Source organism: Macaca mulatta, chromosome 12 (assembly GCF_049350105.2).
Source record: "Macaca mulatta isolate MMU2019108-1 chromosome 12, T2T-MMU8v2.0, whole genome shotgun sequence".
Classification (NCBI taxonomy): domain Eukaryota; kingdom Metazoa; phylum Chordata; class Mammalia; order Primates; family Cercopithecidae; genus Macaca; species Macaca mulatta.
Genome location: NC_133417.1, coordinates 126,649,118 through 126,675,187, shown reverse-complemented (window position 1 = coordinate 126,675,187; position 26,070 = coordinate 126,649,118). Strand labels below are relative to the sequence as shown.

The 26,070-nt window shown below is 39.9% G+C and overlaps 1 protein-coding gene across 1 annotated transcript in view; it reads left to right on the top strand.

The window, feature by feature from the left end:
• The window catches only part of EPHA4 (EPH receptor A4), a 154,452-nt gene extending 148,596 nt beyond the window's left edge, over positions 1 to 5,856 (top strand). The window contains exon 18 of the mRNA XM_077956430.1: positions 3,358 to 5,856. The gene's annotated coding sequence lies outside the window, so the exon portion shown is untranslated. The remainder of the gene's footprint in view (positions 1 to 3,357) is intronic.
• Positions 5,857 to 26,070: the final 20,214 nt, after the last annotated feature.

Below are 26,070 nucleotides of genomic sequence, written 5' to 3'. Positions count from 1 at the left end.
GGAATAATTAAAAGTTTTTTTTTTTTTTTCTTAAAGTCAACAACTTAAGACAAGGTGTTTTCTAAACACTGAACATATTAAAAGCAGACCATTTCAAAAGAGAACAAGTCCATTCTGAAATAGCCTAACAAATTAACATTATATACTATGCTGGTGGTGTTTTGTTCCTGCTCAGCAGGTATTTCTGTAAATGAAGTAATCAGGGAAGGATCAAAAGAGAGGTGAAGTATGAAATCTTATTTTATTCAAAGGTCGCCTTCTGAATCTTAAAAATTTCAACATATGCATATATTAGAGTCAAGGCCAATGCAAAGGCCAGAAAAGGACTTTCCAAGTGCCTTAAATAATATCCAGCAACAGTAAAAGTGTTAACTCTCTCCACTGCCTCCATGAAGTTTTAGAAGAGAAATGTGAGAACAATAGGAATGATGCATTGTTTCCCAGGGCGCAGAGCCAGACTCTGGCATCCGGACAGCTATGGATTCTGAAGCCAACTGAAATGTTGACACTGGGAAATTCGCTCCACTTTTCTTTATAACTCCGTTCCTCCACCTGGAAATTAGAGAGATAATGATACCTTAATAATAACACCTTTCCTAATGCATGGTGGTGTTGCAAGTGTGTATGAAATATTCTTAAGTGAAACGCGGTGAGTTCCACAGAAGAAAGGTGCACTTCTTCCTCCAACATTGTCCAAGTATTATTCATCTGTCTTTCACTTGTGACCCCAATTGTTTTATTACAACATGCCAGAGTGGGGTGAAATGAAGTTCAGTGGTAGGGGGGGTCATGCAGTGAAGCTTCTTCACTTAAATGGATTTATGAGAGTTTGGAGGTAAATACATATTTATACAATGGTGGTAGACCTTTCAAGTTATGCTGGCAGGATAAACAGGCATTATTTAGCCTTGACATTTATAAAATTATTGTTTTGTAATGGGAAAGACAGTGATACACACAACTAAAATTCTGTTGCAATGAAAAGAACTGGATGGTAAAGACATTTGGATGTCGTCACAACTGACTCAAAGGAACAAGCCTTTGTTTATTTAGTCACAATGAATTATCTTTAACTCATGACCCTACGTAGACCACATGCTTTGTCTGGTCTCTGTTTAAGAAATTTCCCATGTTAAAGGAGTTGCCTGAATTCAATGGTGAGGAGAAGGCTCATTTCACTCAACTCTTATCCTGGCATTAAGTAGATACAAGTCTTCACATTCCCATACGTCTCACTTCAAATGTCCAATCATTTTTGCATACATACAAGTCCCCAAATTGTCCACTTAATATTACAAATGTGTTTAAGTAATATCTATTGATATCCAGATGTTAAGTGGAGAAGGAATTGGCAGACTGAAAGGCAACACATGTTTATGAGACCATTCTTTCTCCTCTAAGAATTTCTAGTAGCAAAAGAAACCATCACCAACCTTGTGTGTCCATAGGATGTGGAATACACTCTAGAGTTTTAAGATCATATTCATGTTCTCTTCATACTTCAAATACCTGCCTACCTGATGAAATTCCTGCACATTCAGGTTTCAAAAACTACATTTGATGGACTTGACTGATTTCCAGAGAGGAAATAGTTAGAAAGTAGATTTGATGACTTTTCTGTCATTTTTACATAATTGTCAAAATGAACAGCCTTAGTGGCTAACAAATGGCTTCTTCAAGGTGTGGGTAGTAATACCCTAACCCACATTTATAATTTTAAATTGCTTAAATAAAATTTGTTTCTGGATAACTTATGAGCAAACTTTCCTTCCTTCCTTCCTTCCTTCCTTCCTTCCTTCCTTCCTTCCTTCCTTCCTTCCTTCCTTCCTTCCTTCCTTCCTTCCTTCCTTCCTTCCCTCCCTCCCTCCCTCCCTCCCTCCCTCCCTCCCTCCCTCCCTCCTTTCTTTCTTTCTTTCTTTCTTTCTTTCTTTCTTTCTTTCTTTCTTTCTTTCTTTCTTTCTTTCTTTCTTTCTTTCTTTCTTTCTTTCTTTCTTTCTTTCTTTCTTTCTTGAGATAGGGTCTCACTCAGTCGCCACTGGAGTGCAGTGGTGCAATCATGGCACCCGCAGCCTGTGTCTTCCAAGCCAAAGCAATCCTCCCACCTCAGCCTCCTGAGTAGCTGGGACCACAGGTGTGCACAACCATGTCTGGCTCATTTTTTTTTTTTTTGGTAAAGATGAGATCTTGCTCTTTTGCCCAGGCTGGTCTCGAACTCTTGGACTCAAGCAGTCCTCCCTCCTTGGGCTCCCAAAGTGCTGGAATTACAGGTATGAGCTACAACACCTGGCCAGAAAACTATTTCTCTCTCTTTAAATAGACTAAAGTGTTTTCTACAATTTTAAATATGGTCATTTACCACAAAAAAATATATGTTATTCTCTACACGATAAATGTACACATATGCAAAACAAACAAGTGATTTGATAAAATAGGCAAAATAATCTATAAAAGTGCATTTTGGTCTAAATTACTGCCCTTTGATTGGGGCCACCAGCTGCTAAACATGGTCACTGTGGTGGGAGGTATAGTTCAATAAGTAATCTGGATAGTTGGTTGTTACAAATGAAAGAAGGGAACTTCCTTTGGTTTGAGTTGATTATTTGACAAATATATGGACAATGAGGAGCCACGACGATTCCGTTGCTGCGTGCCAACCTTGTTCGATTCCAGGCTGATGTCTAGAATTCCAGCCTGAGGCGGATTAGTTCGTGGTATGCGGAAGGAGGCTTGAGCCTAGAAGACCTGTGTCATTGACAGAGCAAGTCTCTCCCTGTGTCCCGTGTTCCCTCTCTCCCGCCTGCTTACATGTAGAGAGTACAGCTCTTTCGCTGCGTTAGATACTTCAGTTTATCAGGAGTTACTCTCTTGTTAAGAAAAATAACCACTTTTTTTCACTTCTTAGTTTGCATTTTTCAATCATTATTGTTGACTATGGGTAGATTGTGAACTGAAACAAGTCAGGATTTTCATTTCATAGACAGGCCGTTCAACAGTGGTTAAAGCATAAATATCGACTAGAACTTTGTGGGGTCTAATCCCAGCCTTGCCACTCCAGAGGGTATGGCATTAGGCAGGGTACTTAGCCTCCTTATGCTTAATTTCCTCATCCCTATACTGGAGGTAAGAATAGTGCCTATCTCAGAGTTGTAATTAAGCTGTTAGTAAACATTCTTTTTGTTTTTCTAATTGCTATTTTTCAGAAAAGGAAAGTATAGTTCGTGATCTCCCCACTGAACTGCTCTTACTGAAGAATACCAACTTCTGTGAACCTATATATTCCTTCTTACAGTAGTGGTTGACAATTGGCTCACAGTGTTGGTTGACGTTTTGTCTAAAGTCTTGCTCTTTTATCTACAGGGAGTAGATTCTGCTATCTTGGCCTCACAGCCCTTCCTGTTGATTACAAAACCCATGGAAGAAAACAGAACACGCCCTTCTCAGTTCCGTCTAAATGTGTTTCTTCTACTTCAGTTACGCCAGTTCTGGGGCAAAGACACTGACGAAACAACACCTATACCTGAAAAAGAATAAATGTGTGACTTTCAAATCCCCTTTCCCAGTGAAAGAAACAGCAAACACTTCAGATTCAGCATCTGTTCTCCAGTTGCACTGAGGAATGCACTGTCTCACAGCACCAGCTCTGCAGAGCCCTTGCCCCCGGACTCTTTGCGGTTTTATTTATATGTATTTCCATATTTCATTCCTGTATGTCACTGCTGCATTGGTGTGGCAGCAAGTGACCAAATGCTACAGGTCTTACTATGGACACCAGGTCAGGTGCAACTACACAAAACAAAGCCAGTTCCATGAGCTGCCTATGATATGCATTGCGGAAGTAACATTTTACCCAGGGTGTGCCGTTGCAGTGATATAAATATATTTTTTTTCTTAGACTAAATATGAGCTGACTATCTCTTTTGATGTGTGTACATAGGTGTGAGTGTGTGTGTATGCGTGCGTGTCTGTGTGTGGATGTGGATGTGTGTAGCCTCATGCTTAGGACTACCCGTGAATGTTATGGAATGCTACACCTGGAGAGTTCTAGTTTTCCACCGGTTTCAAGATGAAGAACCACATGATGCAGTGGACCTGGAGACCGTCCCCTTGGAAAGACAACCCAGAGATGTTCAGCATCCTGGATCTATACGTGTATTTTGTAGCCGTCACACTAACCTTAATAAGAATTCTACAGCTTTGGACAGAGGCATTTTCACCTTAATGGTGAAGTAATTGAAAATATAAATCCATTCAGGTGACAACCCATCGTCAAAATTACACATTCTGATTGAACTCATCTGAATCATCAGTTCCTCGACGGAGAGAGAGAAGGAGATGGAATGTGTTTGGTAACCCCAAATGGAGTACAAGTAGCCTTTGTTTTCCTGCATAAATGGACTTGTTGAATGCGAACAAATATATGCAATTCATATACTTTTGGAGATGAACGTAGATATGTGTGTCAGCTTTGAGATGGTGTGTCCTGGATTAATACTTTGTCTCCCAATATCACAGAAAAATGCATGCCAGTGACTCCTGAGGTTAAGGTCGTTGGGATGAAATGGCCTCAGGCAATTTCAGATTCCCTAATTACCAGGAAAGTTCTACAGTAATTAATACGCAGCTAACTCCTATTGCCCTCACAAGAGCATCAGCCTTCTAGGATCAGAGCTCCGAAGTGTGAAGATTCAGTATTGATAAGATAATGTATACCAAACTCCAGCCAACTTACTGCCATTTTTCATAATCTGAGTGGCTGCCTTGCTTATCCTAAGCTATGGTTGCAGAAACTGTGGCCATTTATATAAGCTATAACATCAAATCAGGGAAAAATGAGGAAAAAAAAATAGATTCTGAACCATTTATTGTTGAATAAGTAGAGAAAATCATCAATAAATATTTATTACATTCTGACAGGGTGTGTGGCATTGTATTCTATGCCAGAGTGACAAAGTTAATTCACCCCTTTGTGGGGACCTTAATATGTTTTTTAAGGGATGTGCCTATGCATTGATGCCTGAAACATATGTATAAAGAAATGAGGTTGAATCTCTGAACAGATCATCTTTTCCAGAGGTAAAGGTAGGAGGCCAACTTCAGGGTCTGGGTCTAGCCGTGAGCAAGCCCTGGCTGAGTGAGCTCTAATGCTAACTCATGTGCCGATCTCTAGAGCAGCGGGAAACTACCCCACTGCACCAAATCAAGTAGCTTCACCTTGTGTATGCAGGCCCCAAGTTATTTTTTAGCAATCTTACGAGTGAAATGTTCTGGTGTGTTGAAAAACGTTCTTATTTTAAAGAAAGGTTGTGCTCACTACACTGCTGGTGTGTGCGTTCTGAGACCTCTTGTATTCAATCTGTGAAGGATATGTGTATTAATCCGTACACCCGTATAGCCTCAATATTTGTCTGAAGACACTTAAATTCTGACCCGTAAAGGAAAGTTCTAGAAGCAATATTTTCACTTATTTAACATTCTCCAAACAACATCATGCATTGATACACACTGAAGAGTGCATTTATTTTTTGTATCACTCTAAGTATGTTGGAATATGCAAGGACTGTGGTTAAAATTAGAATGTATAAGGCATATTATAATTTAGTTCATACTGAAAAAGAAATTAACAGAACATTGTTCGGTTCACACGTTCCAAAATTTGAGTGATTTCTTGAGTTAGACATAGATTTTCTATTTTGTTTTAATTTGTCAAGGTATTTTTCTTCCCTTCATGAACTTTAGGTACACATAACTTATGTCATTTATTTATGGTCTTTTATACCTAGTTTGTAAAATTGTAAAATAGCAAACTAAATGCAGAGAGTTTGCATTTGAAAATAATAAAGTAGTTGCCGTATACAACCCTGCAATCTGGTTGTCTCTTTTCAATAACTTTTGCTATATATACGGTGTGCCTAAATGAATTAATTATTTGTTGTCATTTAATTAAAACAAAAAAGTCTTAAATTCCAATTGAGCATACTTAGAGGTTAAAAATTACTATCTTCTAAAGATTCTTCACCCTTGAGAACAATGCATTTGAAAATCTGACTTAGACCATTGTAATTAAGACTATAGACTTTGGTTGGCATTCAGGCTTCACCACTTACTAATTATACAGTCTAGGGCAAGTCTCTTAACTTCTCTCTGCCCATTTCCTTGCTTGTATGATAATTACAATGCAAGAGCTTTAAAAAGATTAAATATATTGAAACATTTAGCACAGTGTCTGACATCCAGCCAGAACTCAACAAATGGTGGTGATTCTCGGTAGCTTTTTGATGATATAAACTTTCTGCTTCAATATCCCTAGTTTCCTCTCTTACATCCTTGTCACTGATTCAAACAACCAGTTACCCATCCTTGCCAGGTGCTTTCAACCTAGGATCCATGGATCCTTGAGGGTACATTGGTGCTCCAGCAGGTCCAGCAGCATCCCAGAAACTGAGCAATTGCCAGTTATTACATTTGTATATGTGCTTTGATGGGGAGGTTTTCAAAATTTCCTCAAATTCTAAATTGCTATGGGATATAAAAATATTAAGGACCACAGTTTTAAGGATTAATGCTCTCCTCGTGATGCTATTTCATTAAATTATCAATTGGCAAAGTACCTATTGATTGAACATCAGGTTTAAGTTTTATTTTAGTATCTCAGCTAAAGTCCCTAAGAGCATCTGGCTTCAAAGGGCAGGGGTGTGCCTTCAGTGTTACCAGCAGCATTGTAAAACATGGGTCTTAAAAAGAATTTCAGAACCTGGGTCATGTCTGGTTACTTTGTGTTTATGCCTTACTTAAGCTGCTCTCTATAGAATCAACTATATTAATATGTATGGTAGTTGGTGGCATATTTGTGATTTGAAAGGGATCAGGTTTGGCATTTTCTCCCTCACTTGTTTAGCAAGACAGAATGTCAACCCACAAAGTATTTTTTCCCTACATGTTCTAAAATGAGCTGGTAGGGTGGTATCAAAATTGCCGCATGTAATATGTTAAATATACTATTATTATTATTATTATTATTATTATTAGAGATGGAGTCTCATTCTGTTGCCCAGGCTGGAGTACACTGGCATGATCTCAGTTCACTGCAACCTCCACCTCCCGGGTCCAGGTGATTCTCCTGCCTCAGCCTCCCGAGTAGCTGGAACTACAGGTGCACATCACCACGCCCTGCTAATTTTTTTTATTTTTGGTAGAGACAGGGTCTCACCATGTTGGCCAGGCTGTTGTCAAGCTCCCGACCTCAGGTGATCCACCCGCCACATCTTCCCAAAGTGCTGGCATTACAGGCATGAGCCACCGCGCCCTGCCTAAATGTATAAATGTAAGGAGTACAGTGCAGTTTTGTTACATAGATATATTGCATAGTGGTGAAGTTTGAGCTTTTAGTAACCATCACCAAAAGAATGTACATTGTACCTATTAAGTAATTTCTTATCCCTCAGCCCCTTCTCACCCTCCTACCTTTCAGAGTCTCCAATGTCTATTTTTCCACACTCAATGTCCAGCCACATGTAAACTTAGTAGTAATTTTGAAATTGATTTTAGTGTAGTATAATGTCACATTTCATATTATTTGTGCTAATGAATGCAAGCTTCTAATAAATGACCCCATATTCTTAGTGGTTTCGCAGACGAAATTTATTTCTAACCTACTTCACAGTGTGATGAAGATCCAGAGAATTTTCCTGGCAACTGTTTTCCATGCAGTGACTCATGGATCCAAGCTCCTTCCCAACTGCGATGCTGCCATGTTCATTACGTGACCAAGGGCATCACATAAGGGGAAGAGAATGTGGACAATTGTCTTGAAACCTTTATGACCAGGCTTAGAAAGGGCTTCTATTTTGACTCCTTTTATCTCATTGGCCAGAACCCAATCACGCAAACCAAACATAACCTCCTGGGAGGTGGGAAATCTGTTTTCTTGTAAGCATAGGAAGAGGAACTGAAAGTGTTGGGTGGCTGGAGAGTCTCTACAAGTACAAATGAAAATCATGCACCTAGAGAAAGGGAAAGTGTTTTGGAGAAGTGAATGCATCTACAAGCATTGAGTTTGATCTCCCACAAGCGTCAAATGGTCATTTCCCCGAGATGCTGAGAAGCACAAACAACATTCAGACTTGCTCTAACATTTGCATTCACATCCTCATTTATCCAGATGCTTTAGAAATTGCATTTGCCTTTCTGCATTGCAGATCTCTATACTTTCTCTAGGCACAATCTTTTGTTTATACATGAAAGTGCCTGCCTTTCGTGGTTTAAATTCCCTTAGCCACTCAGTCTCCCTAGGAGGAAGGAGGTGGGTGGGGAGCATAAAATAAACCCTAATACCAGGCAAGAGATGTAAAACATTCTTTTTCCTTTGAAAATAAAAATACAACTAAAATGTGCAAGAACACATCACCCTAGCCCCTTGACATCTATCAGCTGAACTAGACCTTAAAACCTTGATCTAAGGCTTCATAAGAATTGGAGTTAGTGCCCACACTTACAAGATTTCATTCTTTTTAACGTATTTGAACACTCACTGAATACCAGACATGGTACTAAACTCTAAATTCTCACAACAGCCTATGTTAAAAGTACTCTTATCCCCATTTTATAGGTGAGAACAGTAAGGCATACAGCAAGTCCAAGGCTACGCTGCTAATAAGGATTAGAGTATGTGATTTAAACACAAGCTGCTGGACTCCAGCTATTTGCTCCTAACATCTGTATCATCCTGGCATACTCAGTGATGAGTCCAAGTTGCTCCATCCTGTCTCATCAAACAGTTTAGCAGGTGGGTATGTTTCAGTTTGATGAAAGTGCTATATGCCATTGTGAGCGGGTTTATATGCCATTGCACTCTTCCCTAAACACTGCTTGACTATTCTGTTGCCGAATGGCTTATTGTTTTACTGATTTGTCATGTTGCTTGTTTGTTTTTGGTAAGCTCTAGTGGAAAAGAACTGTAACATAACTACAATGTTCATCTAACACACTACGTTTTGTAAGAATTCATCTCCATATTCTACTTTTTGCTAAAAGCAAAGTATACTCTGTTATCACTAAGATACAACCATCTGATATATAACTGGGGAGAAGGTAGTGATTTTCCTTAATTATCATTTTGGTGTTCTAAGCATAAAAGCCATGGATAGCACCTGTCAAATGCCATTCTTCACTTTGATGGTGGCCTGTGACAAAGAGAGACTAGTTATTAACTAAATAGAAGCAAAAATGGATCCCAAGACAAGAGGAAAATTAACTGAGGTAGAAACTGAGCATGATATAATAAAAAACTTCATGTGAATTCCACTTTGGCTACTTTTTGGCTGTGTGACCTTGGGCAAATCACTTAACCTCCCTGAAACTCTGTTTACTCACTTTTAAAACGTGAGAAAGTGCTCCCTACTTTGTCAGGATGTCTGAGATTACACTGAGAATTCAGTGTAATCAATTCTATGGAAAACTACTATAGAAAGCAGGAGCTACAAACACATATGTCTGTATGGACCAGTCAGGCTGTGTGAATGAGTCCATTGGCAGGAGATTCTGTCCAAATGTAGCACAACAGAGAGTGGGTATTTAGATATGACATTAGGCTGATAAGATGTCAATGAGCATTGTTCAGCGGAAGATAGGTTAGGGCAGGGAAGTCTCCATGGCCTAATAAGATTGAGTAACAATGATGTATTTCACAACCCTTTTCTGTAGATTCATAAGGCACATTGGTATATTACAGACTCTGAGAAGCCCTGTAGTAAAGAAACCAATTTTTGCCAATTTAACCTAATCTTTTGCAAATCTATTTGGAAATGAATCCCTTTTAACATCCCCATGGAATAAAAATTCTCTAAAATACATTTTGGAAATCTATTCTTTGGAGTGTCCGATGAAAAATCTGAAAGAGCAGCAATCAGACTCACCCCATGTTGCACCACTTATAGCTTTACAGTCGATACAAAAGCTCAAGTCTCTTGAATCCTCTACCTCTACACCCCAAGGCATATTCCAAGTATTCAGTAAGGTTTGCAGCTGAGTGGAGATTGGCTTTTTTACATTGCTGGGCTAGGTGGCTGTAGTACCGGCAGGGATAGGGTATGTACGGTGTAGAGCAAGTGTTGGAGAGATTGTGCTCCTGGAAAGTGGGAATGTTGAAGTCCTGCTTTCAGAGCTCACATAGGTGATTTTACATCCGTGAAGGGCACAGTTTGCACCAAAGTCATGACCTAGGCTGAGATGTTTGCATTCTTCCAGTTACGGATTTTGACAATGAAAAAATGCATGACACAAATCAACAAGCAAATTAAGACATGGAGCTACAGTGGGCTTTAGCCTCAGTTATTTTACCCTTTCCTTTTGGAGGAAGTGCCTTGAGCCACTGACGGTTCCCAGTTGAGTGGGTAATAGACCCCTGACATATCTTATTTCTGGCAATTGCTCTGGACATAATTCTTTGTTTATTGCACTGCTGTAGAAAACTTGATGAATACTCAGAAGAAAATAGAATTAGGACTCACGGACCCCAGTTAAAATCAGCTTAGTGGAACATAGGCATTTCTTTGTATAGAGCTGGAAAAGATAGCCATGAGAGAAAGTGGCTTTAACATACACCCAGAGAAACTATATATTATACACATAATATGTAAGAGGCAATTATGGCCTAGTAATCTGCAGTGTATCACTACCTAGCAATCAGATTGACATATTCTAATGAGACCCATGTTGTTTGTAATCAGACTGGCACTGCTTATTCAGAGCTCTATTCCATAAGATGCACTTTTAAATGGCTCAGATTGCACCAGATGCTATAAGAAATAGTATTCCATTTTATTCCATTACCAGCATTTTCTTCTCTTCCAATTAGCATAATTTAAAATCAGCCAGAGGCAAATGTGAGGGGGCTAAAAAGTTACAAAGAAGTTCAAGAAATACTTGATAGGAAAAGGCAAGAAGAAACTCGTGCAACCATTTTTTTTTTAATATGGGAAAGAGAATACCGCAATTAATAGAGTTCTTCTTTAAATTGCTCAGAATTTATTTCTGTGACTTATTGAAATATTAGAATCTCTCAAGGGGCTAATTGCCCCCAGGTTCTTCTTGCTTATGTATTATCTTGTGGATGACATAATGAAATCACCACCTCATTTACCATTCAGTTAAGGTTTAATTGAGTTCATCTTTTTCCCCCTCAAAATATCCAGGAACTTAGAGAATCAAAATACATTTTCGTTTGTAAAATAAGAAGATCTTCATAAATTGCCTCTTTATAAGTTAGGTCCTATTCATAAAATTCCTGAAGTTAAAACCTGAGCTAGCATAATAAACATTTTTCCTTGATGTAAACTCTCATGATCTTACAAATAGTGCTTTTTTTTTTTTTTTTTTTTTTTTTTAAGACAGAGTCTTGCTTTGTCATCCAGGCTGGAGTGCAGTGGTGCAATCTTGGCTCACTGCAAGCTCCTCCTCCTGGGTTCACGCCATTCTCCTGCCTCAGCCTCCTGAGCAGCTGGGACTACAGGTGCCCACCACCATGACTGGCTAATTTTTTTTGTATTTTTAGTAGTGGTGGAGTTTCACCATGTTAGCCAGAATGGTCTCGATCTCCTGACCTTGTGATCTGCCCACCTCAGCCTCCAAAAGTGCTGGGATTACAGGTGTGAGAAACCATGCCCAGCTGAAATAGTGCTTGCTTTTAAAGTGAGGGTTGGCATCTGATACAGGGAGCGTGATTTTCCAAGGATGTACATGCCTAAAATCCTTGTGTTATCTTCCCAGTAAGACATAAACTCTCTAGGTGGGATCTCGGGCTTTTGCTGGTAACTCACCCAGTATTCGCTCCCCTTTGATTCTCTCCCTAATGGCAGCTAGCAGATTTTGAGAACCCATGTTCTCTCTTTATTTCATTTGAGTGAGACTGGCCCATCCCCAACTGTAAGTTACCCTAAAGGGTCTGAACCGTAGTAAGCCCTTGATCAAGTGACTGGCTCAGAGGTGGTCCAATCAGAGTGAAACTTGAGTCTTCTTTTCCATAATGTGACAAGCATTTGTGTGTGTGTGTGTGTGTGTGTGTGTGTGTGTGTGCGCGTGTGCTTGCACGCGTATGTGTGTGCTCCTTTCCTCATTCCCATTAAAACATGACTCCATTTCCTCCAGCAACCATTTTGGGATCATGTGAAAAGCCATTCCCAGGATGAAGGTGACATGGAGGCGAGGATAATCTCGGGGAAACAGCTGGACCCAGTGGGATACTGGAGCCACCTTGTTCCACCTCATGAGAGCTGAATATTAAGATTTCAGGAGTTTTATGAGCCTATTAAGGTCATCTTGGCAGCTCAAAATTGGCCATGGTAGGAGTATTTACACCACAGAATTTTGCAAAAACTAAAAATCAGAGCTGCTATTTATTTTTCTCCTCTCCTTTCTCCTTCTCTTTTCCTTCTCCTCTTCCTGTCCTCACAGAGCTGGGTGTTAACTATTTACCAGCTTACCTCAGGATGTGTCTCTCAGAGAGCCATGCCTGAAGCTTGGCTTATTCATTCACCTTTCACATTAGAAATCCAGAAACTATTGTTTAAGTCAAATTGACTGAGACTTTCTGTATTTCTGTTACTGTTAACCAAAAGTGAAGCCACCAGGGCCAACAATGTTCTACATAATTATAACAGTTAACCTTCATAGAGCCTTTTAACAAGGACCAAGAACTGTGCCAAGAACTAAGTCACTTTAGTTCAAACAAACCATTCACCTCTACAAAGAAGGTACTTTATAATTTCTAACTTAAAGATGAAGAAACAAAGCCTTAGAATGCTGATACGGTTTGGCTCTGTGTCCCCACCCAAACCTCATCTTCAGTTGTAATCCCCATGTGTTGAGGGAGGGACCTCACAGGAGGTGATTGGATCATGGCGGTGGTGTCCCCCATGCTTTTCTCATGATAGTGAGGGAGTTCTCATGAGATCTGATGGTTTAAAAGTGGCAGTTTCCCCTGTGTGCGCTCTCTCTCTCCTGCCACCTTCTAAAGAAGGTACTTGCTTCTTCTCTGCCTTCCGCCATGGTTGCAAGTTTCCTGAGGCCTCCCCAGCCATTCAGAACTGTAAGTCAATTAATCCTCTTTCCTGTATAAATTACCCAATCTCAGGAAGTTCTTTATAGCAATGTGAAAACAGACTAATACAAGTGCAAACATCACTTATCCCAGCTTCAAAGAGACCTACTTAGAATTTTCCAAAGGCATAAAGCCTTTTCACATCTCAGTGCCTGACCCATGCTGTTTCCTCTTTTTATAGACTGTGTCCACCTAGTTAGTACCTACTCCTCCTTCAGGATCCTGAGTCAATGCCTCATGGAGGTTTTCTTCATTCTCTGAGCTGGGTGACTACTCATATCACCTTGCCCTTACCTTATTTAGAGTGCTTTCAACAATGTAGGGTACTTAGTGATTTTATTGCTGGCTTCCACCATTAGACTGCAAGATTAACAAAAGTAAGAATCTTCTCTTTTGCATATCTTCATGCCTAAGATGATAAACCACATGGTAGCTGCTTCAGTCAGTGTTGGCTGAATTATGTGAATGAATGAATGAATGAATGAATGAATGAATTCATCCTTGTGATTTGTTTTTATTACATTGAAACTCAATAAAAAAATTAATGCTGAGGCCAGGAATGGTGGGTCACACCTGTCATTCCAACAGTTTGGGAGGCCCAGGAGGGTAGATCACTTGATCTCAGGAGTTCGAGACCAGCCTGGGCAACGTAGCATGACCTATCTCTATGAAAAAACCCACGAAAATTAGCCAGATGGCATATGCCTGTAGTCCCAGCTACTCAGGAGGCTGAGGGGGGAAGATCGTTTGGGCCTGGAAGGCAGAGATTGCAATGAGCTGATATCATGCCATTGCACTCTAGCCTGGGTGACAGAGCAAGATCCTATCTCAAATAATAATAATTTTTAAAAAAGAATAAAGCTGTCATTCCCCTTGACAAGTATTCTTACATTAAATATGTGAATCGTTATAAACTATCGGAAGTCCTTGTCTTCTTTCTTTTTATTTCTTGTCTTCAACATCACCATCTTCTTCATCATCATGTACTGTTAGTCCAGGTATGAGGCAGATGGAAGAATTCATTGAGAGATATTAGAAAGGTCACTGACCTTTGTGTCAAATAGATCAGGCATGGACTGTAGTTCCACAAATTACTGGCTGGGTTATTTTAGGCAAATTGCTTCATTTCCTCATTCATAAAGTGGGGATAATATCTAACATTTAAGGTTACTGTGTAAAGTAAATAGTTGGCAAAGTGGCCATGGTGTGTGGCGATAATTAGGTAAGAAATGGTAACTCTGTATCTTCATGCTCTGCAACTTTAGCCATATTTTGCTTTTTTTTCCTGAGGACTACCACATAAGATTTAGTATCCGATCTCCATTTACTTAGTTTGGTTATTACAAGTTACTACTACTGTGTCCTACTTATCCAAATAATAATAATAAATTACAATAGCCATAAATATTACTATATGCCTTGGGTGGGATGAAGGTCAAAAAGTGTTTTAAGCTGAAACCACATCGACTGTGCATTTCTAGAAAGTTTCTGATTTGGGGGGTTATGTTATCTTTTGTCTTTGGACCTCTTCCATTTTTTTCTCTTAGATTCCTTGCATGTGCACATGTTTATGCTTGAATGTTTGTATGTATACAAATGCATGTGTGTATGTGTGTGGGGGACTGACCCTTTGTTCAAAGGAGACCAAAATAGGAGACCAGACCATGGCAAGGGCAACGCATAATTTGTCATGTTTTTGTATTTCATTCCAGAAAAATCACTTTGATGAAAACTAAATAAAATATTGGGCTGGTCTTAGTGATGTGGACTGAGCTACCCTTGTCCTACATAAGACATAATTGAATATTGAATAAACTAGACTTCAGGAAATTTCACATTGGCTCTGGTAGTTGTTATATTTGAGCCACTGGGCCAGACCATGAGCAATGGGGTATGATTTTGCCCTGAATGGAAGATAAATCACTGTCAATCATCCTAGAAGGAAGGGGCTACACATCTGGACCTTGGATCGCTGAAGAGAAAGACAATTTTCTTCTCTTGGGTCCCAAGTAGGGAAGCAGAGCCAGTCCCGGCCTCTAGGCATGAGAGTGTTAGGAGTCCTCCAGAGGTAAGAGTTAGTGGGCCCCTGTGCAAGCAGGCAGGCTGGGAGACAGGCAGGGCATTCACCTGCTGACATTTAAGGTAGAATTTGGGTATCTGGGCTGGAAGCAGCTATAAAGTACTCTCTGAATTTCTAAGCCTCAGTCAAGTTTGGGGCAAACCACATCCTCCATAGTCATTTCCCAGTTGTGATTAGGGAAATCGGGTTAAGCAGCAAGGTCAGAAAAAGCCCAGGGAGAAGGCAGTGGGGTGGCGGCGGGAGGGCTGTTCTAAAAAATGGCTGTTCAGAAGAGTGATGCTATCATGATGATGGTCCACAGCATAAGAGAGGCAAGGGGAAGAAACTGACAGATTTGTTCTGGACTACATGGGAGGCAGGAAGCTGGGAGGCTGGAGTGCTGGAAAACTCTTGGAAAACTTTGAGGAGGAGAGTCGCCAGAAGCTGGCTGGAGAGAATTTGAATGATGATAGTTTGGACCTGAAAAGAAAATGTAACATTATTTTGTAGCCACAGGCAGGTGAAGTTTGTGACTTATGGATGACACATAGATTTCTCATCTTATTTATCGTAACAACCAGGTTGTAAGTATTATTGGGCCTATTCTGTAAATCTAAGAAATGAGAAATACATAGATTAAGCACTTGCACAAGTTTTAACTGCTGGCAAAATCTCCAGGCTGAGATTTGTGCCGTATTTGTCTGCTACCAAAGATGATGCACTTTCTAGAATAACACGATGCCTCTAAAGTGCAGTGAATATAGAACTGGAGAGAAATGTGGTCCACTAGTTAATTTCCTGTGGCGTTTCCACAAACTAGACCTGTGAAATTATTGCTTTCCATAAGTTTCAGCCGTCCTTTTTGTACACGTTGCCTATCATTACTGCTTTCTGTCCAAATGTCTTGATGGAGGAGAGGGATGTAGAGAAGATTTGTGTTTTCATAAGAACCAGTAACATTTAACATCTTAAGTAAGACTTTTAATTCTCTGGTTAATAGCCTGAAATTGATTTTCCTCCAACTGAAGACCGGTGTGATGGAAAATCTACTTAGTGTAATAGGCACTCTCAGCTTGATGTTGTTGAAAAAGAATATGGCACATTTAGAAGACATTGGATCTGGCCTGAACTCTGCTGCACAAGGCTTTGTGAGTGTATGTCACGCATAACTCTTTATTCAAAAACAAGGACTTAGACTTTGTAATCTGTAAATTTTTTTAGCTCTCAAATTCAACATACACTCTAAATTTTTTTGTTCCTAGGTATGAGTTTCTGAATGCAAGAATGTTTATACATGGACACAGAAAAGAAAGGCAACACTGATACTTGGGAGACACACACTGGTACTGCTGTAGCTGTTGCTACAATATCTAAGTAATTCCATGATAGCTGGTAAATGGCTGTGGTCCTGAAGCATCCTGAGTGGCTCCCATTACCCCACCTGTCTAACTATTTCTGGATGTGGCCTCATAATCACTGAGTCACAGTATTTGATAGAAGTGTATTTATTATTTTTGGAGTGGTTTAAAACTATTTTCACACATATAAAGCAACTATAATCCTGAGTAAAGACTTGATCTGCAAATAAAGAGACATTGAAGATAGAAGTGAGAGAGAGAAGAAAAAAATACAATGAGGCAAAGTGTGTGAGGAAGCAGAAGAAAGAAGAAATGACTGCCACTGGAAAGCAGCAAGCCAGCATGAAACCATCACCATATAGATATACAAAGTCACCTCCTGGTCAGGCGCCTTGTCTTACGCCTGTAATCCCAGCACGTTGGGAGGCCGAAGGGGGTGGATCACGAGGTCAAGAGATCGAGGCCATCCTGGCCAATATGGTGAAACCCTGTCTCTACTAAAAATACAAAAATTAGCTGGGCCTGGTGGCGCGAGGCTGTAGTCCTAGCTACTCGGGAGGCTGACGCAGGAGAATCAATTGAACCCAGGAGGCAGAGGTTGCAGTGAGCCAAGATTGTACCACTGCACTCCAGCCTGGCAACAGAGCAAGACTACACCTCAAAATAAATAAATAAATAAATAAATAAATAAATAAATAAATAAATAAAAATAAAGTAACCTCCTATGTTATTCTGTATCTTTTCTCTCTTTTTGTCTTCCTTCCTTTGCTACTGCTTCTGCTGCTTCTTTTTCTCCTCCTCCTCCTCCTCCTCCTTCTCCTCCTCCTCCTCCTCCTCCTCCTCCTCTTTCTTCTTCTTCTTCTTCTTCTTCTTCTTCTTCTTCTTCTTCTTCTTCTTCTTCTTCTTCTTCTTCTTCTTCTTCTTCTTCTTCCTGTTTTTATCTAAGGGTTACAGGAAAGAAGGGGTTCTGTTTTCAGGTTTTTCCTGAATCTATTACCTAAGACTGTCAGGAGAATAGAGCTTTGAGTAGGTAGATATCTTTCATTAAAAAATTAGACTCCCAGAGAAGAATGTCATTGGTATTTTGATAGGGTTTGCCTTGAATTTGTAGGTCACCTTGGGTAGGATAGATATTTTAACAATATTAAGTTTTGCAATTCATGAGCATGGGATAGCTTTTCATTTTTTGTGTGTTTCTTCTTCAATTTTTTTTAAAATCAGTGTTGTATAGTTTTCCTTGTAGAGATCTGTCATTTCACAAAACTAGAAAAAAAAATACTAAAGTTTGTATGGAACCACAAAACACCCCAAATAGCTAAAGCAATCCTGAGCAAAAACAGCAAAAGTGGAGGCATCACATTACCTTATTTCAAATTATATTATAAAGTTAGAGTAATCAAGACAGCATGGTACTGGCATAAAGCAGACATAGTGACATAGAATAATGGCACAGAATAGAGAACTGAGAAATAAATTCATTCACTTACAACTAACTCATTCTTGACCAAGGTGCCAAGAACATACACTGGAGAAAGGACAGTCTCTTTAATAAATGGTGCTGGGAAAACTGGATATCTATATGTAGAAAAATGAAACTAGATTTCTTCTTTCACCAAATGCAAAATGAACACAAAATGGAGTAGAGACTTACATGTAAGACCTGAAGCTAGAAAACTACTAAAAGAAAACACTGGAGAAATGTTACAAGACATTGGTCTGGGCGAAGATTCATTGGGTAAGATCTCAAAAGCACTGGCAACAAAAGTAAAAATAGATAAATGTGATTATATCAAGCTAAAGAGTGCCTGAACAGCAAACAAAACAAAACAAAACAAAATCATCAACAGAGTGAAAAGACAATGTACAGAATGGGAGAAAATATGTGCAAATGTCCCTCTGACAAGAACTTAATAATCAGAATATGTAAGAAACTCAAGCAACTCAATAGCTAAAAGAAAGATCCCAATTATTAAATGAACAAAAGTCCTAAATAGACATTTCTCAAAAGAAGACATACAAATGGCCAACAGGTATATGAATACATGCTCTACATTACTAATCATGAGGAAAATGCAAATCAAAACCCCAATGAGGTGTCATCTCACCGCAGTTACAATGGCTATTATCAAAAGGATAAAAAACAACAACTGCTGGTGAGGATGCAGAGAAGGAGAAACTCTTACATACTGTGTGGGAATGTAAATTAGCAGAGCCATTATGAAAAATAGTATGGAGAGTCCTCAAAAAGCTAAAAATAGAACTACTACATGATTCAACAATTCTACTACTGGGTATACATCCAAGGAAAATCAATCAATATATCAAACAGATATCTGCACTTTCATGTTTAAGACCATAGTATTAACAATATCCAAAATGTGGATGTAACCTGTGTCCATCAATGAATGAACAGATAAAGAAAATGTGGTGTATATCTATACACAGTAGAATATTATTCAGCCATAAAAAGAAAAAAATCCTGTCACAGATAGAAAGGGAGGTCTATGTTAAGTGAAATAAATCAAGCTTTCTGTGACAAATATTGCATGTTCTCACTTGTATGTGGGAGTTGAAAAAGTGGATCTCATGGAGGTAGAGAGTGGAATGATGGTTACCAGAGACTGGGAAGGAGATGGAGGAGTGGGGAATGAAGAGAAGTTGGTTAAGGGGTACAAAATACAGTCAGATAAAAAACAAGAAACAAAAAATAACAAATATAATGGGGAACTAAGTGCTTTCATATCTTGTTTATTGTCATACATTTGTATGATTATCATATACTTTAGAAATTTTTATTTTACAAAAAAGAGAAATTAGACTTACAGTACTTTGGAAATGAAAATACATTGAAAGAAAGCGTTTCTAGTGCCGCTGAATGAACTCAAAGTTTTTTATTCCTCACTCTATTCAAAAATGAACAAAATGTTCTCTGGTGCTTTGGACAACAAAGAGAACGAAGTACTCACGATGCAAGGTCTTTTACTGATCTGCAGATGGTGGTCCTTGCAAAAGGTAATCTAATAATCCTCTCTTCTATTTAAGGACTATATGTGATTGTACATTTCTAGACATTTAAAATGATTTGTCCGATGACCCTTCAAGCCCTTTGATCCAAGCATTGTTATTACTCTGGCTCAATGTGAATTTAGGCGGACTGAAGTCGGGTGAGATGTTGGATGCTAATAAAAGCCCTGCTGGTGTGTGTTTCCCTTTCTCATCAGTCAGACACATTGTCCAAAAATGTTCCCCAAAATTATAAGCATGTTGTCCTGAGGGTTTTGTTCTCCTGATTGACATGAGTAACTTTGGGAAAGCTCTCTGAAGTTCTTTGAGAATCTATTGCTATTCTTGACAGAGTTTTGTAGTTGATTGCTTTGAAGCCCACTTATCTTCCTGAGCTGATTGAACATGTCTCTGATGTGCTTTTTTAATTAGTTTGTGAAGTGGGTGGAGTTGGAGCAAAGTCAATTCCATCTTGCTAAAATCTAATCAATGCTAGTTGACTGAATGACTTTAGTTTATTTAGCTGATTGACCCTGGACTTCTTCAGAAGTTGTTTTCTCTTATTTTCAATTTTGATGATTAAAAATATGATTTAATTACAGAAGTCACTTCTATGTTGCTTAATATGTTTGCATGAAATTCTACTCCACTTTTCCACCTTATGTATAACACGTGAAGCACACAATATGGTTCTGCTGAATTCAATAACATTTGCTGTCCCCAACTATAAATGAGACAACACAATTTTCTCCTTTGACTTTTCGTTTCCTTTGTTGTGCAGACAAGTATTTATAGAAAGAAAAGATTGCCCAAATCTTTGCAAAAATATTTACAGTGTACTAAGTTTTGTTGCAATTTCCTTCAGGATTTTTATGATGCAGTATTTTGCCAATCCTTTCACTGGCTAAACTTTTCTTATTGAAGTAATGAATAGAAAAATGGTGGCTCCCATTTATTTGAAGAAGAATTATTGTGACTGCCTGCCTAGGCATCAAGCTGAAATGCTTACAAAACCATTTCACATCCCAAACAACCACCAACCAAATTTTGTTTCTGTCAACATAATAGAAACAAATGGTTCTAAAGCAGAAATTCTGCTAGCAAACATTTTCATCAGAATCAAGCACTGTGGCTATGAAAATTCATCCAAATTAAACATTTATTTCTGAGACAAACGCCTTCTTTGTAAAATATTTGCCAGAAAAGATACCACTAACCCTGCAGGGTAAGTTCACTTCTGTGAAAGATCTGTGATTCACGAGAGCCTAATTAAATAGAAAAAAAAAAACTTTAGTAAACTTCTCTCTAAAAGGAAATGTAAAGCCTGCGTCTTTGGGTGGCAGTGAAAACTTGCTCTGAAGCTTTATTTCCAAATGCTGTTTTTAAAGAAATTCTACAAGAGGACTCACGTGGAATATGGGCTGGTCACTATTAGTCAAATACACCAAGATATCCTAGATGAGTTCCACAGTGGTTCAGGTCATTGTTTCATTTCGATTGGTTTGGTCCTGGAGTGTCTGAATGGCACAGAGGGGAAGGAAAAGCATTGGAATGGACGGACTGATGTTTACTCCCATGTCTCAGCCTGAGGGACTGTTTTTGAGACCAAGGGAGAGTATAACAGTCAGATATTGCCACATAAACACTTCATACAAACCACCCTAAAACGGAGTGCATACAGCAATAAGCGTTTATGTTTCTCTCACACACCCATGGCTTGGCGGGAGTTTAGGTGATCTAGGCTGGGTTTGTCTGACTTAGCTCTGCAGGTTAAATCCAGGTGTATATCATGTGCTTCTTAAACTTTTTCGACCAGATGCTCTATGAGGCGTGTTCGTCTCATGGCAAAAGTAGCCGAGCAATAGACTAAGCTGAAACACACGTGCACATTTCTAGCTCCTGTGTGTGTCATATCCACTAATGTCCTATTGGTGAAAAGAAGTCAAGGGTCATGCTCAAGTTCAAAGGGTCATGCTCAAGTTCAAGGAGGTACATTCTGCCCACCTTGAGGTCAAAGCAAGTCACATATCTAAGACCAACATCAATGAGTGAGAACATATTCTTCCCTCAGGAGGGAGGGAGGAGTTAAGATTTCCTGAACAGTATTGTTATCTACCCAAAGTGCTGAAACCAGAAAAAAAAAGTACGTGTATTCATGAAATACTTCATGAGTTTGAGAGTCCAAATAGTAGACCTGTGACTAGAATGCTTTGGCATTCCCAGGGATGATGGTAGTTGTCAGTGAGAACTGATGAGCACAGTGGAGCCGCATTCCTCCAGAGGTCGCGTGCTTACAGTCAGTGGCCTGGTGCCTTGGTGAGAGGCTGCGTCAGTGGAGTGGGATTGTACTTGTTGCTAAGCACAACAAGATGCTACCACCCCTGAGAACCTAAGAGATACCTGGGGGAGACTTTGCAGGGTGCTCAACTCCAGAGCAAACAGGAGAACTAGCACGGATTAATTTGTATCCAGAGGTTTTGGACATTGTTGTTTGTAAGATGAAGTGGGAGATTGGATTCATTTTCTTTTTTTTTTTTTTTTTTTTTTTTTGAGATGGAGTCTTGCTCTGTCGCCCAGGCTGGAGTGCATTGGCCGGATCTCAGCTCACTGCAAGCTCCGCCTCCCGGGTTTACGCCATTCTCCTGCCTCAGCCTCCCCAGTAGCTGGGACTACAGGCGCCCACCACCTCGCCCGGCTAGTTTTTTGTATTTTTAGTAGAGACGGGGTTTCACCGTATTAGCCAGGATGGTCTCGATCTCCTGACCTTGTGATCCGCCCGTCTCGGCCTCCCAAAGTGCTAGGATTACAGGCTTGAGCCACCACGCCCGGCCTGGATTCATTTTCTACGTAATTATAAAGTAAAGCTCCAAATGAACCTAATTTCCATGTTACACTGAAAAATCCTAGTATAAGTACTCACCACCATGCCTTGCTAATTTCTGTATTTTTAGTAGGGATGGGGTTTCACCATGCTGGCCAGGCTGGTCTCAAACCCCTGACCTCAAGTAATCCACTAGCCTCAACCTCCCAAAGTGCTGGGAATACAGGCATGAGCCATCACCCCCAGTCTTAATGACTTGCTTTCTAACAAATAGAATATGTTGGATGTGCTGTGTATATATGTTTATATATAGGATGCCCTAGAAAATAAATCTGTAGACATATAATGGAATAAATATGTGTATCCAGTAGTGGTTTCAATCAACAAACAGGTGACTAAACAATAAAAAGCATAGAAACAATCTGAATGTATGATGTTGTTTTGCCATTTTATCTTAAAAAGTCACAAAGCTTCTATTTGTGAAAGCTGCTGGTGATCCTACCTGTACATCCATCTGACACGCTGTCCTCACCAACACATAAATATTCATACTTTCACATCACAGTGGCTATTAGCACGAGCATGGGATTTGTGTGTGGCCTGAGACTACTAACTTCCCACCAAACCTATTTCCTCTTCTCCTTAAGCACACCGCTAGACTACATTTTCTAACGTTCCTTGCAAGTAGTGTAGCCATGTGACTGAGCTCTAGCCAGTGGAATTTGAGCAGAAATAATATTTTGTCACTCCAAAGCCTGACCCATAAAAACTTCACATGTTCAATTTTTTCATATTTTTCCCTTCCAGGGCTTGATGCAGACAAAAATTTCAACCTTGAAAGCCATGGACTGAAGATGGTAGAACCAAAAAATGGAAGCATACTGGGTCCTTGAGCTGCTACTTGAAGTATCCACTGATCAGGACTTTACATAGCAAGATAAAAAATTCTTTCTTGTTTGAAACCATGTGACCATGGCCAAGTTATTTGAACCCCAGGTACATAAATTTTCTTATCTATAAAATGGTGTGTATAATGGTGTGGTTCTTCTATATATGTACATGGACTCCCTGGCACTCCTATCTTCGAAAGGTGGAGACTAATTTTTCTCCTTTTGAGTGTACACTGAACTTAATGACTTTTTTTTTACATAGTCTAGCTCGCCCAGGCTGGAGTGCAGTGGCACAATCTCAGCTCACTGCAACTTCTGCCTCATGGGTTCAAGTGACTCCTCCTTCTGCCTCAGTCTCCTGAGTAGCGAGATTATAAATACTCACCACCATGCCTTGCTAATTTTTGTATTTTTAGTAGAGATGGGGTCTGATCCCATCTCAGACCATATTGGACAGGCTGATCTGAAGCCCCTGACCTCAAGTCATCCACCTGCCTTAGCCTCCCAAAGTGCTGGGATTACACGTGTGAGCCACCACGCCCAGCCTTAATGACTTGCTTTCTAACAAACAGAATATGGTAGATGTGGTGGTGTGTGACTTCTAAGACTAGGTCATAAAAGGCATTGTGGTTTCCTGCTTCTCTTCCTCTTGGATCACTCACTCTGGGGGAGGTCAACTGCCCTTTTGTGGAGACACTCAAGCAGCATCATGAAGAGGTCCACATGGTGAGAAAATGAAGACTCCTGCCAACAGCCATGTGACTGAGCCAACTTGCAAACATCCTCCAGTCCCAGTTCAAACTTCAGGTGACTGTTGTTCTCACTGGCATCTTTTCTACAACTTCATGAGAGACCAAAAGGAGAACTATCCAACCTGTCTCCAATTCCTGACCCATTAAAAACTATGGGATCTATGGAATCTCAGTTAGGTAAGGAAAGATATGAGGACACTAGGAGGACTGACAGGTATGTCAAAGTCAATAGATTTGGAGTCCCAATGAAGATCAAAGAAATGTTAGAATGGGAGACGTATTAGGATATGTGAGGTGGAAAGATACAGCTGATGGTCAGATAGTACAATACTTGAAATCAAGATAAAGGAGGTAATACATTTATGGATAATTATGTGAGCCAAGCTGTTAAGATTATGAGAGTTGATGGCTAAAGTGAACTAAAGGAACTGTAGCTAAAAGTGACAGGCAGGGTAATAGGTGAATCCTTTTGTCAGATGTTGAAGCTGTGAAGAATGATGACAGGAACAGGATTTGTTTTAGCAAGAAAGGCAGTGATCTGGGTCCCAACATTTTCAATAAATATGGAGGTCTAATTGGACACTTGTTAGATAAGTACCACAAGGAGGGGTAGTGAATGGTGCTTGCCTGATAGATGGGACTCAGAGAAGCCTGCGAGTTTGAGAAAGGAGGAATGGGGAATTGGGTGGAAGTGGCCAAGAGAAGCAAGGAAAATGCTACCTCATGTCCAGGCCCCAGGGAACATGGGAGCAGTAAAAAACATAATTGCTGGTGAGGGCTATTGGAGAAGTAGTGCCCTCAGTAGTCAGATTCCACCTGGAGGAAATGTTGAGGTTAAAGAATTTGGTCAATAATTGATTCAACTCCAGATAAAAGAGCAAATGGGTTTGGGAGGCCAGGGAGGGATAGAAGACGAGGTAGGATTAGGAGACTACAGGGCCTCCGAAGAATAAAAACTCAAGTAGTAAGATAACCTTGAATCTTGAACTCCTGGAAGTACCTAACATAAACAGAGATATTAAAGCATGATCACATTAGCTGTGATGGCCTTTTAGATAAAGGTATATCATAAATTCTGATTATAGCATTTCTGGGGATTGTTTTAGGTCTGTTTGTAGGAGTGAAGTGAGTGGGGCTCTGGCTACAGACATGGTAATCCTACAGGGGCACATGGAGCTGCCTGAGCCTTCCTGAATCCCCCTGAGGGTGGCATCAGGGTTGTAGGAGGGGAACTCTGGAGGTAGTGAGTGATACCATAGCTCAAACCACAGGGAGGCTCCCGATTGGCAGTCTCCATAGAATTCTGGAAGTCTTAAGTTCCTTTTTGCTGAGTATTAACTGCTTGTCCTATTGATAGATTAAAGAACCAAATATCCTCAGGTTCAAAATGATGGATTCAATACCATCTTGCCTAATCCCCAGTTACCACCTCATTAGAAAGGAAAAATTAAGCCAGGACTCAACATTTTGTATTTAAATCTTCTTTTCTCTTTTCTTACCTTACATTACTTTCAAAAAGCTAAACTCATTTTCCGGAAGGTCTTCAATTATTATTAAGCACAAGTGAGTAGATTTGCATGTTTGATGGCTCCTGGAGACCACACAGTGCTTCTTTACCTCTAGCAAGAAAGGCTTAATAGAGGGCCATGGGGACCTGAGCACAGGAGAGTAAACTATGAGGCCAGTTACTCTTACACTCCCGGAAGTGCTCCACAGGCCTGGCAAGGCACTTGATCTTGTTCTGTATGCTTCTTAGTTTGTGAGGTCTCACCAGAGTGCCTTGAGGAAAAAATCATTAATGGTTGCAAAGCATAAATCCCGAAGCTATGGGAATAGAAAAGCAACAATAAAGGGACTTCCCCTGTTGCTCAACTTCAGCATTTGGAGGAACAGTGTCTGAAATTAAACTCCACTCAGGCTCTAGTCTGGTCGGCCTGAGACATGATCTAAGCTTCCCCCGTCTTTGCACCATACCTACTGATCCTTTCCTTGACTTTTCTGCTACCTCCCTGATGCTCATCCTTCTCTTTTGCCTTTCCTTATCCAGTCAAGAATAGATCAGATTAAATACCACCTTGTTGGTGTAATGTCACA